Source organism: Macrobrachium rosenbergii, chromosome 54 (genome assembly GCF_040412425.1).
Source record: "Macrobrachium rosenbergii isolate ZJJX-2024 chromosome 54, ASM4041242v1, whole genome shotgun sequence".
NCBI classification, from domain to species: domain Eukaryota; kingdom Metazoa; phylum Arthropoda; class Malacostraca; order Decapoda; family Palaemonidae; genus Macrobrachium; species Macrobrachium rosenbergii.
The window spans coordinates 40,949,906-40,969,774 of NC_089794.1; the positions used below are offsets into that span (position 1 = coordinate 40,949,906).

General features: G+C 38.4%; 1 protein-coding gene across 2 annotated transcripts in view; it reads right to left on the reverse strand.

Annotated features, from left to right (window-relative positions):
• The window catches only part of LOC136835010 (SIN3-HDAC complex-associated factor), a 148,449-nt gene that overhangs the window by 103,023 nt on the left and 25,557 nt on the right, over window positions 1-19,869 (reverse strand). Inside the window, exon 1 of one of the 2 annotated variants that reach the window (XM_067098038.1) lies at window positions 6,601-6,638. The exons of the other annotated variant lie outside the window; for it this stretch is intronic. The gene's annotated coding sequence lies outside the window, so the exon portion shown is untranslated. Of the gene's footprint in view, window positions 1-6,600; window positions 6,639-19,869 lie in introns of those variants that run through there. 2 annotated transcript variants of the gene reach the window in all.

Here is a 19,869-nt window from a genome sequence, read left to right on the forward strand (position 1 = left end):
CCATCACTGACCAGGTACAGCGAAGACCAGAAAACCCTATCCTGTGGATCACCAGACAAGGTTCAAGTTTCAAAACAATATCATCAACACTACCATGGAGCCTTCATAAATAGCACCTGTAACTGGAGCAATTTCCCAAAAGTATGTTCATGAAGGCACTGTCTTCTGAGCAGGTCTAAACAGGATACACTGTGCGCTCAAAGTCTTGACAAAAATTCCCCTTCCTCCCCTAACATCTTGAACACTTGATTAACAAACCATTCTTAGAAGGAACTGTGGTATTTCCCACACTTTCCACAATGTGCACATCATCAGAAGCATCCTTTCCTTATTCCTTTCTGTATAACTCTTCTACACCATCCTTGACCATGAAGAAAAATTAACTAGTGCATGCTCTGATCTCGTACAATTAAAGTTTCAATGCAAATACAGTACATACGTGCAACTTGTCCTCATGCCATCATCCTCATTTTTAATATAGCCCTGTCCAATAATACGTGTGCTTTGCCAATAAACTGACCTAGTCACATATGTGGTATTTTTTTTTAAACCTGTAGCTCATTTCAAGATAAATAGGGACTACAACTGTGTCAGAGGTTCATTCAGGTACTTATAATCCATATAGGCTATGTAAAATAAAAACAGAAACAGACCACAGCCATAAAAATCCTACAAAAATGAAGAAAGAAAAAACCTTGAGAAAATGATGGTTCAAAAAATAATAACCAGAAATACACAATCTTGATAACTTTTTAACATTCATGATGACAAACAGTGACATTCTGTTGTACTTGAACCAACACTCCTGCACCACAAACCTTTAAATTTTTCCAATACTCTAAAAAGTACAAAAACATGAGTCTGTCTGCCTCTGATTCTTTCACCATAAAATAGAGTAGCAAATGGAAAATATTTACTCAAAGAAGGTAAATCTTGGTACAGTATGTCTGGATACCTAACCACATCCACAAAAACCACAGTACACAATTCCAGTTCAAGTAGCAAATTGAACTTTATGATTTAAGAATACTTTTTCTGTTTTCTAAATTATCTAATCTACGAGAAATAGTTCACTGACCCCTTCCATTCTTTTCTTACCTACTATAGGCTTAACTCTGTTAGTAAACTAATTTCAGTTTATCTCCCCGAGAAAAAATACACTTGAGTAAAAATAGGTTTTTTAACGGTACAAATTTTAAGGATGCATAGCCGGCATAAAAGGGTTAAAACTATACACAAACCTTTAATAAGCTAACTAACTGCATACAATCTAGGTGGCTCCCTGTATCTTGCGTCATCGCCAAAATTAAACCTCAAAAGCACTAAAAATAAAAAAAATTCCTCGAATTTTCAACCTTTAATCAGTTAACACATATACAGTATGTGGTTATATCAATAGTGGTAACTTATCTGATAAGATAATCTAGTCAAAACACAGCAAGAACCATGACAAAAACAAATCATACTGGTATTCGGATGTTATCTAAAAATGTCAGATTCCTTATCATATGTTTGCATTACATAATACTGTGAAATTGCAGTAGATAAATTTTAGCTTAACTACTGTATATTCCACAATACCAAGCTGGACAATTTGTACATATAAATATATCTGGGACATTAAAAAGTACTTTTCACAATGGATTTGGGAATGTTTGAAAATTCAATACACTAGTTTGCACTACTTGCAATTAATGCCACCAAGGAGAGACAGTCTGTGCTCCATGACTCATCAAGTGTTTGTACCCAACTTTCAAGTTCCCATTTATGAAAAAAAGTTGGTAAACCTGATTATTATTATTATTATTATTATTATTATTATTATTATTATTATTATTATTACCACACTACTCAGGTAATTTTTTTTGCCCACACAACACCATTTTTTTTTTTGCCCACACAACACCAAACACAATGTGGCCTAAATGTTAACTTTGATTCTTAAGTAAACATCAATGAAATGAACTTGAAAATCCCTACCTAACCTACCATAAAAGAAAAAGAGAAAAAAAGAGTTCAACATGAAATTTGGAGGCAAAAGGGTGGAAATCAAAGGAATGAAGGAAAAGCAGAAGTAGGAAAAAATTAACATAACACAGGCAGAAAATAAAAGCTCTTGCAGCACACAGCCTATGGAATTATTCCTCAAATTAAATGTGCTTGTTTACAAATACCCGCAAAAATTAGTTTCCAAATCACTGAGCTTCTCTGATATTTATATATGTCTACAGTTTTCCAGAAATGTGCATTAGCCTCTATGGCTGTCCAGACTCGCTTGTCCTAGCCCTTTGTTGGCCGAGTTGGTTGAGCCAGACATTCGATGGGCTGGAGTTCTTCCCGCCGCCGGCTGATGAAGAGTTAGAGGAATTTATTTCTGGTGATAGAAATTCATTTCTCGGTATAATGTGGTTGATTCCACAATAAGCTGTAGGTCCCGTTGGAAGTAACCAACTGGTTCTTAGCCACGTAAAATAAGTGTAATCCTTCGGGCCAGCCCTAGGAGAGCTGTTAATCAGCTCAGTGGTCTGGTAAAACTAAGCTATACTTACTTTATTGGTTTGTCCAATGGATGCCACAACTTCAGAGATCAGCTGTCTATGGCTGAGCAGCCTTAGGCTAAATCATTCATCAGGAATGTAATATTTTATGTACAATAAATCCCATCCTGGCTGGTCCCTGGGCAAGAATGCTTGGGTATCATTAGATAAACTGGAACAAATAAGAGGCACTGTAAAGGAAGTGTGGCTATGATCTACTATGAATATAAAAGGGTAAAAAATTATTACCACAAATATGTTACTCCGAACCTAAAGCTGTTCTTTGCCTAAAGCCAGAGAGCAAGGTTCAATATGGGAACTATTGGCAATGAAATGAAGACAGAAATTCCAGGTATGGTCTATGCTTCCATTTCAATACTGTATAGTAACATGATCCGTAAACATTATCTATATTTACAATTGGCTACAACATAATAATAACTACCGTTCTGGTGATTCTAATAAATTTAAAGTGGTTTTTATCCGCACGATAGTCATCTTTGTTACTTACGTTATGTTTGACATAAAAACAATTTGTATTTGAACGAGAACGAGTATCATCTGTGCATTCAGATATTTGAAATTGTGATTTAATCCTCCTATAAACAAGCTGATGAGCTACACATGTGAGCACAGTTACTCTGTTCCTTTGTAACAGACACAAAACAAAACTACAGTATTAATTACATAAAGACACAGAACGTATTCATAGATAGGGTACAAGAGAAAAAGTGAGAAAGTTCCAGCATTATCGTGGAAAAAAAGTTCCAGCATTATCGTGGAAAAAAAGTTAAGTATATCTTAGTTTAACCAGACCACTGAGCTGTTTAACAGCTCTCCTAGGGCTGGCCCGAAGGATTAGATTTATTTTACGTGGCTAAGAACCAACTGGTTACCTAGCAACGGGACCTACAGCTTATTGTGGAATCCGAACCACATTATCGTGGAAAACAGAGTGGCTACAAACCTTACAGCACACAAACAAAGCACCTCCATGCTGAGGAATCCCAAAAATTTCACCCCACAAAACTATTTTTAACAATACTCTTCAAAAAAAATCTTATTTAAAGAAGAATAAAATGACTACATCCAATTAACAAACATTACAGTACACCTAAACTGAAAACTACTCTCTACCACAGTAACAACACAAGAATTTTCTTGCAATTATATTTTCTCAAAAAGAAAATCACCATGGGACTTTCATTAACTTACATAGTTTGGAAAACAAAGGCAGCATTCTGGTATACTTCCTAATGTGGAAATCAAGTCATCCCATTGGGATTGTGTGTGAAGGCATGGAATATAAAAGAGAGAGAGAGAGAGAGAGAGAGAGAGAGAGAGAGAGAGAGAGAGAGAGAGAGAGAGAGAGAGAGAATGATAACAATTGATCTGCCACACACTGAATATAAAACTATTCATAAAAAGGATAAAAAGATGGAAATACATAATAACTTTGAGAGATAAATAACACGGGGCAAAATATTCAGAGATGAAAGAACATTTTTTCCTGTTGTTTCCATATACAATTGCAACACTGAATTAGAATGCATGAATGTAAACACGAGGATGGCAATATTGCATATTACCTGATGAATAACTGAAAACTTCAGACCCAGCTGTTCAATTTAACTCTTAAGGTTTTGAAGCAACAAATCTGGCGACGCCTCTTAAAAAATCTCTTAAAGAAACAGTCAGCATTACAATAGTATGCCTATAACACAACAAACCTCAAATGAAAATCAACATTGATGATACGGCAGAGAATATATCTTTATTATCATATTCTCGTGATTGAAATGATTTGCATATCAATAATTGTTTACTAAGAGTCCCGGGCACAAAAGTTAAAACGTTCACGCTTTAAAAAACAATTCGTTAAAACATGATGACGCACTTAAAACCGGAAGGAAATGCTTGACGCTTTAACGGGCAATATAACGAAAATACGTTTTTTGACTGACAAAATGACTCATCTACGTCCTAACTTATACACCGCATACATATGCTGCTTCTAAGTTTTCTGTAAAAGAAAACTAATGTGCGGGCTTTGTCTGTCCGCCCTCCGATCTTAAAAACTGCTGAGGCTAGAGGGCTGCAAATTGTTATGTTGATCATCCACCTTCCAATTATCAAAGATACCAAATTGAAGGCCGCTAGCCTCAGTAGTTTTTTCTTTATTTTATTTAAGGTTAAAGTCGGCCATAAGTGCTTCTGGCAACGACATAAGATAGGCCACCACTGGGACCACCAACCGATATATCTATTTTCGGTGGCCTTGATTATACGACGTAGCGGCTGTACAGAAAACTCGATTGCGTCGAAGAAACTTCGGCGCATGTTTTGTTTCTTTTTTTTTTTCCCTTACTTTTAAGGCTAGATTACACGTAACCTCAAGTCGTTTCGTGAATGTGCGTCCCTGAAAATGTTTTCGTGGATATGTTTACGATAACGGACACGCCTTTGAGAAAACAAATGACACATCATGTTTATATTTGCTCCGCGTAATATATTCCCAATGTACATACTGTACAGTAACACAGCTCACTCGAGTAATATCAACATAAACTGTAACGTCCATGTGCCAAGATAACAAACAAAAAGCATTTGAGTCCTGCCAAATCGGGCAAAGTCTTTGACAATATCTAAATGCGTAATAATAATAATAATAATAATAATAATAATAATAATAATAATAATAATAATAATTTCTTCATTGCAGCTCAAGGCCATATAAATGGAATATACAAATACAATGCAAAATTTCTAGATACATAAAATAACAATAAAAAATATAATCGGAAGTATCCACACACTTGCTGAAGAAGTAGAAAAAACAGAATTCATAATAATGGTAATGACAGTAATTATATCGAGAATAGTAAAAAAAAATATTAAAAATGATAACAATTAATAATACAGAATGCAGACGATTAATTTCCAGCTAGGTAAAAACACTCCTTTGAGAACTGAATTGAACTGAATATAGAATTTAGGTCAATGAGGTCATTCAGCGCTGAAACGGAAATTGACAGTAACAGTCTGAAAGGTGTAACAGGATGAAAACCTCGCAGTAGCACTATGAATCAGTTGTTAGGAGAGGGTGGAAAGTAAGATGGAAGAAAGAGAATATGAACAGAGGTGCAGTAAAAAAAGAATCAAAGGGATTGCAGCTAGGGGCCGAAGGCACGCTGCAAAGAACCTAAGTAATGCCTACAGTGCACCCCGTGAGGTTCACTGACGGGCACTAACACCCCCCCCCCCATTGAGAGTATTTAAAATAAGTGACAATGTCGCGTACGAAATTCAGTTTCCTGTAAAGTATGCCGCTCAAATACGTGCGCTTGCGCGTGCGAGCGCGAGCAAAAACGTACCTACCAACTGCGCAACAAATATATAATGCTTTTCTAAATATTATATACATGATTATTAGGGTTCCCTGTCGCGACTGATACTTTTAACTTGACTGATGAACTAAATATAGAATTTAGGTCAACGGCCAAGCACTGGGACTTATGAGGTCACTCAGTGCTGAAACTTAAATTGATAGTAAAAGGTTAAAGTGAGATAGTAAATACTTGGGCAAAACGTGTCCCGTACCCTCCTTGGATAAAACACAAAAGGAAAGATCTTACATAAAGGAGTGTAAAAAAAAAAAAAAAAAAAACTGCATTCATTGGCTTAAAAAAAAAAAGAAACACACACACACACACACATTGGCTATATATATATATATATATATATATATATATATATATATATATATATATATATATATATATATATATATATATATATATATATATATATATATATATATATATATGTGTGTGTGTGTGTGTGTGTGTGTGTGTGTGTTGTGTTAATTATATATATATATATATATATATATATATATATATATATATATATATATATATATATATATATATATATATATATATATATATATATATATATATATATATATATATATATTATATATATATATATATATATATATAATATATTAAGAGAGAGAGAGAATAAATTAATTATATAATACATTTGGTATTTAACTCACCAGTCTCCCTCTCTCCCGGCCAAAGTCACACGTGAAAGCTTACCTGTAAAGTAAAAAAAGAACAAAATGATAGCTACAAAACTTTTAGTAACAACATTAGAGTAAATATGTTTTATAAATGTGTTTTTTTACCATAAGTGGGGAAAAAATGACACGCAATCCCAGATTAATAACATTTTCGTCGACAAACATTTTTACCCAAACACGTGTGTGTCTCTACGTAGCTTCTCAAACAAAGAAAAAAAAACAGTGTGACGTATTTCAGAGCACGTAACTGGTATCTGTATTTTGATTCCGCTCTTATCTCTTATCTCTCTCCACTCTTTTCTTTCGACGCATGCGCGATCTATTCTATGAAATGTGCCTCAATAGCCTGCACAATGTCCAGAAAATTATCTATAAATGTTGCCAGTTTTATTAAGCAATTAGTCATGGTTCACACTTTGGTTGTATGCACGTACCTCCACAGGGATAATTCCCTCTCTCGCGGGCCCTTGTACGTTCTCAAAATACGGTGCTTCTTGTATTTTATAAATGTCTTTCAGTGTTTTCTCGTCAGTACACACAAAAAACCGAATGAAATTGTCATTTGCCGGCTTAAACAAGGTAAGCTACACAAGGGTAATTCACCTTGGGAGAGCGTGACGTAGTCAATGCTGTGTTCCTTAAGCTCTTAAGTACCTTATCACATGCTTATCAACAGCCTGAAGTGACAGACATGACAAATTAAATAATCTTCAAAGGCTTATGACATTCTACACACCACAACGGCGGAGTCGTCCTTTGCAAATGACCTAGTTACGAATTTAGCAAAAACCAAATTATTTTATAAATTTAGTACCAAGAACTACTGTAATAGCAAATGACTGTTTGTGAATATTAATAACAAGAACTAATCACAAATGACTGTTTTTTTCTTTACAGAAAACTAAAGAAGTAATTTGCCAAACCTTAATATTATATTTTAGTATTATTAATGCAAGACAGAGGACTCCAATTGGTGAAAGAAGCCAAATACAAAAAAAAAAACCTATTTGTGAAATTATCCCCAAGAACTAAACAGACGTGAAGAGTTCGAAATTTAGGCCAAAGGCCAAGCACTGGGACCTATGAGGTCATTCAGCGCTGGAAAGGAAATTGAGAGTAGGTAGGTTTGAAAGGTGTAACAGGAGGAAAACCTCAAGGCAGTTGCACTATGAAATAACTGTTAGGAGAGGGTGGATAGCAAGCTGGAAGAGGGATAATATGAACGGAGGCACAGTAAAAGGAATGAAAGGCGTTGACGCTAGGGGGCGAAGGGACGCTGCAAAAGTCACAAAGGCATTACAGACACCTATTCAAAATCAGTTATGACGTAGGAGAGCTATTTATTCACGAAACCTATTACCGACGAATCAGAGGGACCCACCTGACGGACCTGATGGGGGCACTCAAAAATAAACCTAGGTGAAGACAGAGATAAGATTAACGACAAACATTTACTGCTGGGAGGTGACATAATCAAAATCCTACCGAGAAGTTGGCAGTTCCAAATAGAACGTCGCAATCCGAAGGGGAGAGTGGTAATTCTATCAAGACATCTAAGGCTCACGTAAACTCATAACTGGTCACTTCTATTTAACACATGAAAACTACTCTTCGGGAGCGGCGGAGTTTCTTACTGATTCTTACTTAAATGTCTTCAAGCTTGGTGCAATTTAACACGTTGAAAACTTATCTGAAATGATAATCATATCGACCATCGAATTATTTACTGGTTAAAAAGGGGTGATCCCGTCAGCCTAACAAATACCAAACAAGCAGACAAAGCCGCAGGACAAGAGGATAAACAAGTACAAAACACGACTATAAACACGAAAACAAGCGCCGAAGCAAACGAATCCGCCGACGGTTTTAAAAAGAGAAATGGATGCGGTTCTTGGCAGGAGAAAGTTGACCAACGCCATAAGCGATTGCACTTGCCAAGTCGACTCTTTTGAGATTTTCTTTTCCTCTGCTCGATCACTTTCATCGGGCTGGAATGCCACGTCCAGAGTCAAGGTATTTAAACACACACACACACACAAACACACAAGCGACACGAAGTGTATGCATAGCTGACAATGCTATCTAGTCATAAGGTGCCTGTAATTTTTAAATGTCTGATATGGGGATATATTTTACAGTGAAGAGAGAGAGAGAGAGAGAGAGAGAGAGAGAGAGAGAGAGAGAGAGAGAGAGAGAGAGAGAGAGAGAGAGAGAGAGAGTCAAGGTATTTAAACACACCCACACACACACAAGCGACAAGAAGTGTATGCATACCTGACAATGCTATCTAGTGCATAAGGTGCCTGTAATTTTTAAATGCCAGATATGGGGACATATTTTACAGTGAATAGAGAGAGAGAGAGAGAGAGAGAGAGAGAGAGAGAGAGAGAGAGAGAGAGAGAGAGAGAGAGAGAGAGAGAGAGAGAGAAATTAAGTATATCTTAGTTTAACCACTCCACTGAGCTGATTAACAGCTCTCCTACAGCTGGCCCGAAGAACCAACTGGTTACCTAGCAACGGGACCTACAGCTTATTGTGGAATCCGAACCACATTATGACGAGAAATGAATTTCTATCACCAGAAATAATAAATTCCTTTAATTCTTCATTGGCCGGGCGGAGAGTCGAACGCTGGGCCAACAGCGTGCTAGCACAGAGAGAGAGAGAGAGAGAGAGAGAGAGAGAGAGAGAGAGATTAACTTTTCCTAGCTGGTCATTTAATTTAGAGAAAATTTTCCATATACTTAGAGAGAGAGAGAGAGAGAGAGAGAGAGAGAGATTAACTTTTCCTAGCTGGTCATTTAATTTAGCACTATTACAGAAAATTTTCCATACAGTTACTTAGAGAGAGAGAGAGAGAGAGAGAGAGAGAGAGAGAGAGAGAGAGAGAGAGAGAGAGAGAGAGAGAGAGAGAGAGAGAGAGATTACTTTCTTACTTGGTCTTTTAAAACTGCACTTTACAGAAAACTCTACAAACAGTTACAGAGAGAGAGAGAGAGAGAGAGAGAGAGAGAGAGAGAGAGAGAGAGAGAGAGAGAGAAATTACTTTTTCTAGTTGGTCTTTTAAAACTGCGCTATTACATAAAATTCTACATACAGTTACAGAGAGAGAGAGAGAGAGAGAGAGAGAGAGAGAGAGAGATACTAGAAGTTGACCCATTAAAACAGCATTAACAGAAAATTCTACACCAAGACAAAATATCTCTTAGATTTTAAAGCCGCCTGGGGTAAAAAAAAAAAAAAAATTCTGCCTCATTCATCCAGTCAAGTTCAGGAACATGGACGAGTACAATCTATCTTCATTCAAATAAATGCAACTAAACTTCCTAACCAGCTATTAAAACAAGTATATACTCTCCAATTAAATTATTTACTACCATACAACTATCTTACTAATTACCCTCCAAGAGTAGTTCGAAGATGACCTCATAAACACTAACAATGACCTCGACGAAGTAAAATCTAAGCGGACTAGGTCAGTGTGTATGCGAGGTCACCTCCAAACCCAGAAAAGTCCGTGATGACTAACAATCCAATGTGCCATTTCCCCTTAACCTTCAGTTAGCTTAACCCAAAAGTAAACCTGATGGAGTCAACTCTTGGTAAGTGCATAATTATTATTCCTGAAGTACAGTCGCACTACAAGACACATTTTTTAAAGAAACAAGCCAATGATGGAACGCAGCATTTCAGGTAACACAGAATGCACATATGCCACATCTAAGCTGACAGAGAGAGAGGGGGGGAACGCAACGCAACACACTTCCACCTCAACTGCTGCTGCTGTTACTTTTGTTGTTGTCATTAACATATTTTTCTGGAACAGGCCGAAATGGGGCCACCAATTTGCTCGTCACTTATCTGCCAAGCAATGGAGCACCCGCAACAAAATTAAAACACCCTGCTTGAAGGAGCTTAAGCACTTGTTCATCAACACAGAGCAAATCTGCCGGAGAAGAAATAAAAGCAGATATAAACCGGCTGTTTTCTTGAAGGCCTCTGAAGCAACCAGAGGTGGAGCTGGAGGTGGAGGTGGGGGAAGGGGAAGGAGGAGGGGGAGGGGGAGGTCCACGAAAGAGAATGTAGGTCAGTGGGAGAGAGTGAGAGCCAAACGCACGTGGACTCAACTCCCTCCGATCTCCCCCCTACCGGCCACAATCGGAGGGGGGGGGTGAACCAGCCCACGGCCGTCCATCACCACACGGCAGAGCCAGGAAGAGTGCCACGGTGCCACATTTTATGAGAGATACGAGGAACACCTGACATGTCTTTGCTATTTTATTCTTACGTCACTGTGGATGAACAGGCTAACTTTCCTCTCAGGTATGGACACAAATGACAGCGAGACGAAGACCTGTTCAGATGAACATGGACGGTCAAATGGTAGAGGTGGCACTTGCGTGAACTGTGCACAGAAGGAAGTAGTAGTAGGAGGGGGAGGGGGAGTAAAACCAAGGAGTAGAACTAGGGAGTGGAACAAGGGAGTGGGGAACGGTGGCAACATAGGAAGAGTGAAAGTCATGAACATCACGAAAATACCTCAGGTACAGCCGACTTAAACCTTCCAAAACATTGATCGCCAAATGCAGGCCTTCCACACAACGGAATATAATGGAATTCAGGAGGAAATTCATGGGAAATTTAGCGATGAAATAATGCAGAAGGATTTGACATGTGTATTTTTCAACATTGGTACACGACGAGATTTGGAGAGAAACATGGCAGTGAAAGCTATTTAATGAATACGAGCTGATTGCAGTTATAAATATAGAAATCCCAAGCAATAACCCATAAAAATCCATTCAAATCAAATCTACAATGAAGGTGACGAGGGGAGGAAGTGAATGTTGAATCTACTAAAGGTTTACCGTTAGAATCTACTGAAGGTTTACCCATAACGGTTTACTACGAACAACATTCATAATTAGGGTTAAACTTGCCAAACAACTTCCATTGACCCGCAAACAGCCTAAACTTGAAGGTTGGAAACAAGGAAAAATTTCGCCATAAGGAAAAAGAATAGAAGTGGAAAACAACTTTTGATTCAGAAGTCTGGGAGGAAGAGAGGAGAAGGGGAGGAGGAGGTGGTGGAGAAGGGGGAGGGGAAAGGAAGGAGATCAAGTGAGGGGACGAGGAGGTCAGGTGTAGGAGAGAGGAGAGAGAGAGAGAGAGAGAGAGAGAGAGAGAGAAGGGGGTGAGGGAATTGGAGAGAAGCGTCAAACTTGTATTGATCCTACGTTGCTCAACATTACACACATACATGTACACATACACAACGCATTCATACACATTATGTATATTACATAATATATTATACTTGGTAGGGGAAATGTCAGTTGCTGGTCTCTTTGTTTATCAATTAAAAACTTAGTTTAGTGAATATTATCACTAAATGTTGAACCCAAAGTGAAAAAACCATGAAAATTATCACTATGTTGAAACTAAAGTGAAAAAAAACAAAAAATTACCACTAAACTATCACTATATTGACACTAATGTGACAACAAACATGAATATTATTAATGCATGTTGAAACTAACGCGGAAAGAAACATGAAAATCACCACTATGTCGAAACTAATGTTAAAAGACATGAAAATTGTCCTGTATGTTGAAGCTAATGTGAACAAACTGCGTGAGGTACGGCAAATCATAAAATCCAATGGCTAGACTTTTGCTTTTCACTTTCAGGAAGTTTAAACCCCACAAAAGAACGGTTTATACTTTAAGACTGGCTGTTAGTTAAAAATTAGAATTCTATACCACGCGCAATTAAGGGGAGTCGATCATTACCTAAGATGACTCAAAAAACCAAACCAAAAAACAAAACAAAGGTATAAAAACAGGTATGAATACTGTGGCAGCGATTCACACTATCACTTTAGAAGAGTCTGGCCTGATACGAAACAGCCGGCTTTCTACGAATCGTACGATCCTACCGAAAATCAACAGTTTCTGCGTAAACGCAGAGAAGAGCCATCCATTCTACAACCCTTTACTTACACGAACATAGAGGTACCGTATTGATCTTCCCCCTATACACGCACTTACAAACCTTCCCCCCCACTATCCCAACAATGGGGGGTCCCCCCTTCCTCCCATTCTCATCCGAGCTTCAAAACGCCAACACCTTTCCGGGCATATGCAATGATTGGAACAACTGCAACGCCGCTTCGCTTCTTCGTTTTCAAGAAAGGGTTGATCTGAATACCGGCTTCTGGTTTTCGTTTGCAATTCATAAAATATTTTTTTTTATTCGTGCAACTCAAAAAATATCGATTACATGAATTCTGTATAAAACTGACTTGTAAAACCTACTGAAAAAAAGGAGATACTGTCTAATAAAATGATAGAACATCACAAAAATTACCAAATCTTGCCTACATAAAAAAACGTTCTAAAAATCATTAAAACATAACATCTCTTCTATTAAGTATCCCTTTATTTTTCATTTTTTAACTACCCGCGTCTCCACCGGTTCACAAGGGTTTGAATGAGATCCATACAAGCGCTCATGACACAGCCTACGAATGTATCCTTTGCAGTGTGCCAGCCATCTGTGCTAAGAGGCCTCTGGCAACGGTGCCACAAAAGACAAGTTGCGTCACCTATTTGGGTACGAAAACTTCATGACGCTCGCCAGCTCTCCCGTCCCAAGCTGGGGGGGGGGGGCATTTTTACATGTAATGACTGAAAGAAAGTGTATGATACACCACTAAATACAAGGTACCTTGACATATCACATACCAATATACCACATCAGAGAGAGAGAGAGAGAGAAATTCTTACCCATCTCGTATTATAGAGAGAGACTCTTACCTATCTAGCAATTTATTACAGCAAACCACTTATAATTCAATGCTTTGAGGATAGTAACCTCCGAACAGGACCGGTAACCTATTTCGAAGGGTGGGGTGGCAGAGTGACTCTCTACAAAGGGGGAGAGAGAGAGAGAGAGAGAGAGAGAGAGAGAGAGAGAGAGAGAGAGAGAGGGGGGGGGTTGAAGACAGCTGGGATCAAGCAAGGGAAGCTGCATAATGGAAGGGCAGCCTTAACAGACAGATCCTCCCCAAAACGGATCAAAGTCGCATCTCTCATGTCGTGCCTTTTCTCAAGGGGTTATTATATTTCATCTTTAAACACGAGCGTCACAACAACAATGGTCGACGGCATTGAAAATCCACCCCCCCCTTTAAAAATAAAAACGTAATTCAAACCCCAGTCCTTAGTATACAGGCATATTCATTCATTCATACATTCCAAACAAAAAGAGTTGCTCATGAATGTATAATTACTGTCAGTAGCTGTATTCATTTGAAACATATTAATATAACATAGACTTTGGAATGTAACGGTATATAAATATATGACTATAGACTTATTCCAGAAAGTCATTCAATCATTCCTGATCACAGCGAAAACACCCAACTATTAGGACGTATCAGTTAAAATCAAATACATCAGGATAGACAACGAACATCATGAAGAACAAGTGTGTCTAGGCACAGCAAACACTTTCCATGTACGCCTCCCAAGCTAGAGCAAGTGATGGGGAGGGGGTTGGGAGGGGGATAGGAGGCGGGGGAGGGGGATAGGTGGCGGGGGAGGGGGGGAGACGGGGAGGGGGGGGTAAACCCCAGCTTTTCTTTCTCAAGTGAAAGTCTACGTCTGCTTGGACTGGATCTCCACGACAGAGGTGGCAAAAATGAAACTTTCAGATGAAAGCGAGAGGGCGGAGGCGATGTTATTACATGTAGCATTATCATTATTCACAATGTGCACGCGTCCGTATGGCACAAGGCAAAACGAGAGAAAATCAGTGTCAAGGGATGTACTGTGTTAAAATACCACAGTAATTATTGTTTATTCCAGCCATTCTTTAATGAAATTGTTGGGAAAACGGAGACTAACTTTCACTTACAACCCATGAAACAAAGAAGTACAACTGACTTGAAACAGCAAGGCAAAACGCTATCCTCATTACAATATTAACAGAGGAATATCCAAACAGCACAGTCAAATACATCACATGTATGAGATTCAAGGTTCTCTCCCTCACTGCCATGAGCTACCATGAGACCACGACTTCACGTGCAACCTTCCCCCACATAGAACAAGAAGTCTTACACACTCAACTTACAGAAGTTAGGAGACCGTTATTCCCATCTTAGCTGAAATGCTGGCTCTGACCAACGTTCCCAAAATGGACGAACCAAGAGCCTTGGATTTAAACTTATCTTTGCAGGTCTTGCAGCAATCTCAAAAACAATGGTAATCATAATACAGTTCTGTGATATTTCTCAGTATTTCTGGTAATCATAATACAGTTCTGTGATATTTTTCAGTATTTCTATGTGATCAAAAATACCAAAAGGTGTGCTTACATCACATCACCAGGCGAAATCACTTGATACACAGTACTGCTACAAATCTGCAGAGGCCCAACAGAATGTTTGGCAGGTGGACCGTGTCTTTGGCAGGTGAACAAGCGTTCTCACTTGTGTACCCATGAAGAGGAGTTGTTACATAACAAGAAACCCTTTTTAGTGAGCCTGCCAGAGTCGATAAATAACCAAGAACAATCCCAAATAAACTGGGCTGTAAACATTCGAGGTCGCCAAGGGGGTTAATTACTCTGGTCTGACTGCGACTCTATTTAGGTGCCCGTTTTGGAGTCAATCCCCAATCCGATTAGTAGCGAATTTCCTTCATATAAGAATCTGACTCATCCTTTGCAAAGATTTTCAGGCTCAAGCCATGCCTATTAAACAGCAAACGGATACTATAAAATAAATTCAATGAAGTCTTCAACTGTTATAGTATTTATCTGACTACATACCTCGTACTTTTCATGAGATCTTATGTAAACATACAGTAGGATATTTCTATTCATGTATGGATATCCCTGTTAATTATCCCTTTCGTCCTTCATTCATTTCCTAAATTTGGTTAACTTTCATTCTGTACTATACTGTTTTACAAGTTAATGGCCTATGCCTTTTGGCCTTCGTCCCATCAGCAATCAACTCCTTTTTAAAATTACAAGGCCTCACAGAAACTTGATACTAAGATCTTGAGAAAATGTCCCCTAAATAGCTACTGGGTTTGCTATACGATATAAGATTTTCTGGCATTAACTCTTGATGACATAGTAAAGCAGTATCAATCGTTATCATTCTTAACATGTACACATTCTATAGAACAATATGACAGTCATAACTCTTTAAGCAAATGTCACAGAAGTGATTGCTCATTTTTTTAACATGAAAAACAACATACTGTACTGTATATACAAGCAAAAACAGCATCTAAGAATACAGTATCTCAGAAAACTAACTAACACGAAGTAAGATTTACATTACTGTCTCAACCTTTAGTAAAATTATGAACAGCTACATGCTCAAAGGAAGACTTCTGTAATTCTTCAGTAAACGGAAATACCTTTGGAAGTGAAGCCATGGAGAGAGAGAGAGAGAGAGAGAGAGAGAGAGAGAGAGAGAGAGAGAGAGAGAGAGAGAGAGATAATGACTGCATCTGTACTGAACAGTATGCACTAATTCAGTCATATGCACTACAATCATCAGTGGAAGTTCCCCAATTAAAACAAAGTTTGTGGAAGATACCCTTGTGATTAGTATGATATAGTTAAATTTGTCTAATTTTCATTAACTTTCACACTGTGGGTGTGTTGAAGTAGATGATAGATAATGGTGATGAAAAGCCATGCTGATGGGCGATTGATGATGCCACTGACAAGTCATTCAGTGAAAAAGGAAGGAGCAGAAGTGAATGATAATATCATCATGAATCAGTTTCATGAGGACCATGGGTTAGAAAACATCTGATAAAGAACTGCATGCAAGAGGAAAACATCCCACTTTCTTAGAGACATAGAATCTTTTGAATTCCTGCCACCAACAATAGGGAACATACCAAGATTTTGATAAGCCTTAAGACTAAGGGCTTAACTCTAGATAAAGAATAAATACATACGTATATAATTAAATAAACAAATAAGACTGGTCTACTTAACATATTCCCTGACTACACTAACAGAAAAGAAAACATTCTACAAAGATCAGTATAAAACATGTAAAATGTATCTCCACTCTTTCATTAGAAAAAAATTATCAAGACGAAAACACAGGCTATTTGCTGAAACAAGCCTCAAATGTATGAGTGAGACACTAACAGATGGACCCAGCACAGACTTCCCATTGTGCCACTTTGGCTAACAAGGCAACTGGAAAATGCCAATATTACATGCATTCTGGGCATCAACATCCATATAATTCTTGACCTCACAAACTACGAGGTTTCAGGAAAGGCCGATACACAATACTAGAAGAGTGCTAATTGTCAGCTCCCATTCCCCTCTAATATTTTCGGAGTTTAGTACATAACACAAGTCCTTCTGCAAATATCAAGACTGCAACCAAACACACTATTGCCGACTAACTATCAGATAGGTAATTTACAACTCAAGTCAACATAGTCTAGGTTTTAATAAAATATCTATAGCACTCTATCTTTGCTTTCCTTTTAATAAAATGCCTATACGGTAGCACTCTATCCTTGCTGGGAAGCAAACTCCAGCCATCCTGCTAGGAAGTCGAGTCAAAATTTCTAAACTGCCTACCCAGTCATGTGCATTTTAACTGGCATTAAGTGGTTCCCCTAAAAAATGTTGGTCCAGGGGAAAAGAAAGAAGTCCTGGAGGAAGGGAACTGCAAAGCTCTGCACTTGTCCGACTGAATAGTTCTGAGTTTTTGTGCAAACCCTGTCTGTGGACACAATTCAACGGATTCTCTGTACGAAAAGGTATGGCCAAATCTCTGCATTCCTCATCTGAAATAAGAACAGGAAAACTCCTGGCAGTCCTAGTGTCTAGGAAGGAATAGGGAGACACTGGGCCAAGGGCAAATTCTGAGAACCATGTGTCAGTCCCACAGGCATGTGAGCAAACACCACTGCTGAACCTTTGAAGAAGAAAGGTACTCACTTGAAGTCTGATATGGCCTTCTTGTCAGGGGCATCCAAGACTCATCCTTCTTTTGTGGAAAGAGCAACAAATATGGAGTAGGATTAGGAAAAAATGATGATACACACTTTCATTTCTTCCCCCTATTCCACCCGTGAGTCCTACACTCCTTAGCTACAGCAGAAGATGTGGTTGAGACTGATACCAATATCAGAAGCATATGGCTGTGCTCAATACTGTGGGAGGGATCTCCTATGGGCAACACAAAACTTACAAGAGGGGGACCACCTCAGCCAAGCAAATAACCAGGAGCAACCAACAAAGCACAGGCTGATGAACCACAAGCACACACAGTGGTCTCACCTGGGAAATGTTTGGCATTCTTACTTGGGTCATCACTGTCAGAGAGCACATGCTGGTACCCTACCTTCATGTATGTACTCTCCTTGGACCAAGCCAGGGGAGAATGAGCAGAAAAGGCAGGGAGAAAGGGAGGGCAGTCCTGGAGGAAGGAGCCAAAAAGATTCTGCTGTGTCAAAGATGGAGTAGTATTCCCCCACCCCAACCCCAACACAGACCGAGGCAAACATCTTTTGGCCTTCCTCAAGTTCTTGTCAAATCTGTTTTACTGTGAAGCTGACCAGCCAGCACACTATTACCAGAAAACAGAGGTCCACTGACACACAATACATTAGAAGGCCACATACACCTGCTCACATCTTTTGCACCCTTGTTATTGACCTGTCTGCTTTCCTCCATTGCAAAAAGAAACAACATACATCATACACACAGGAAAAAAAAATTGCTTCAACGTTTAGTCAGGTAGACAGCACACACATGCTCACACCAGACTGCTGAAAAGTGCTGGCTTATAGCAGATGAATGGGGAAACCCCACCACTCACACACCTACCAACAATAAACCACCCTGAAACCAAGCATTAATGACAGTTTCCAGCTTGAGTTGTGGAATACTCCTACATAACAGGCAATGGTTTAAATAGCCATATGAACAAGCAAAGTTCCAATAAAGTCTGTGGAAAACAGCACTAGGTTAAAAACTATGTTTAATTCAATAAAAAAGATATACTTAACGTTTATAATCCCACTAACAAATGCAAACATTAAAAATTCCAAATATTAAACAACCAACTCGCAGCTGATTTAAACCACCTAACAAACAACTACAGCAACAGAAAATAACATGAACAAAGGTACAATTCCTGTAAACCTGATAATTTTGATAGTGAAATAACTACTTACACAAAAACTGCTAACTAATGTAGCCTATAGGCATGTGATCTTGGAAAATTTTGCTGACCTGAGTTAGTAAATTTTGAATAGCCCACTGGCTATACTGTACTTCATGAGGGATGTAGGTCTAGTCCAAAAGCTAAACTTAAAATATGCTTCTTTGCTCAATTGCCTATCCCATAAAAAAAACACCACTTATAGCTACATCATGACAAAATGCACAATATGCACAATACATAAGTAAACCCCCGTATTCGCGTTCTCATGATTCGCAGAATCACGCATTCGCGGGTTTCTTTGTGGAACATATCTAGCCATTATTTGCGGAAAATTCGCCCATTCACGGTATTTTTAACTGAGAAATATTCACTAATTACTGTATTGTCATATAGCCTAATTTTCATGAATAAATGCACTTTTTGTGATAAAACTATTAAAATACTTAGGTATAAGCATTTTTACAGGGTTTTTCTGTGTTTAAACTATCAAAATGGGCAGTTCTAAGTGTTTTTAGAGGGTTTTAAGTATTCATGAGATTTTAGCTATTTATGGGGGGGTGGGACGATCACCAGCGAATATGGGGGTTCACTGTATAACTGTGATGAACCTTTACTTTCACTTAGGTGTTATAATTCCTAACTCCCATGGCTGACCAAGTTTTTTTTCCAATTTAACATAGTGAGCGGTTATAGGAATTATGACAAACCCCTCAGTATTGGAACCACTTGAGTGAAGTCTGGTAAGTGTACTAAACTCTTCTGGTCAGTTTATTCCTTATGATAGAAAGGACTGTTGTGGGAGAGTACAAGGCAAAAAACTGTATGTGGAAGAAAATTTTTGCTATGATTTCTACTGTACCTGGGTACATAATGAATGTGAAGTGTATCTAATGCTGCCTAAAAGATATATAAGAAACTTAACCAAGATACATTCTACTGTAATTTGTGCAATTAACTAGGTCTGAGTCTAATCCCCATGAAGGTGATGGTAACCTACATAGGTACTATAA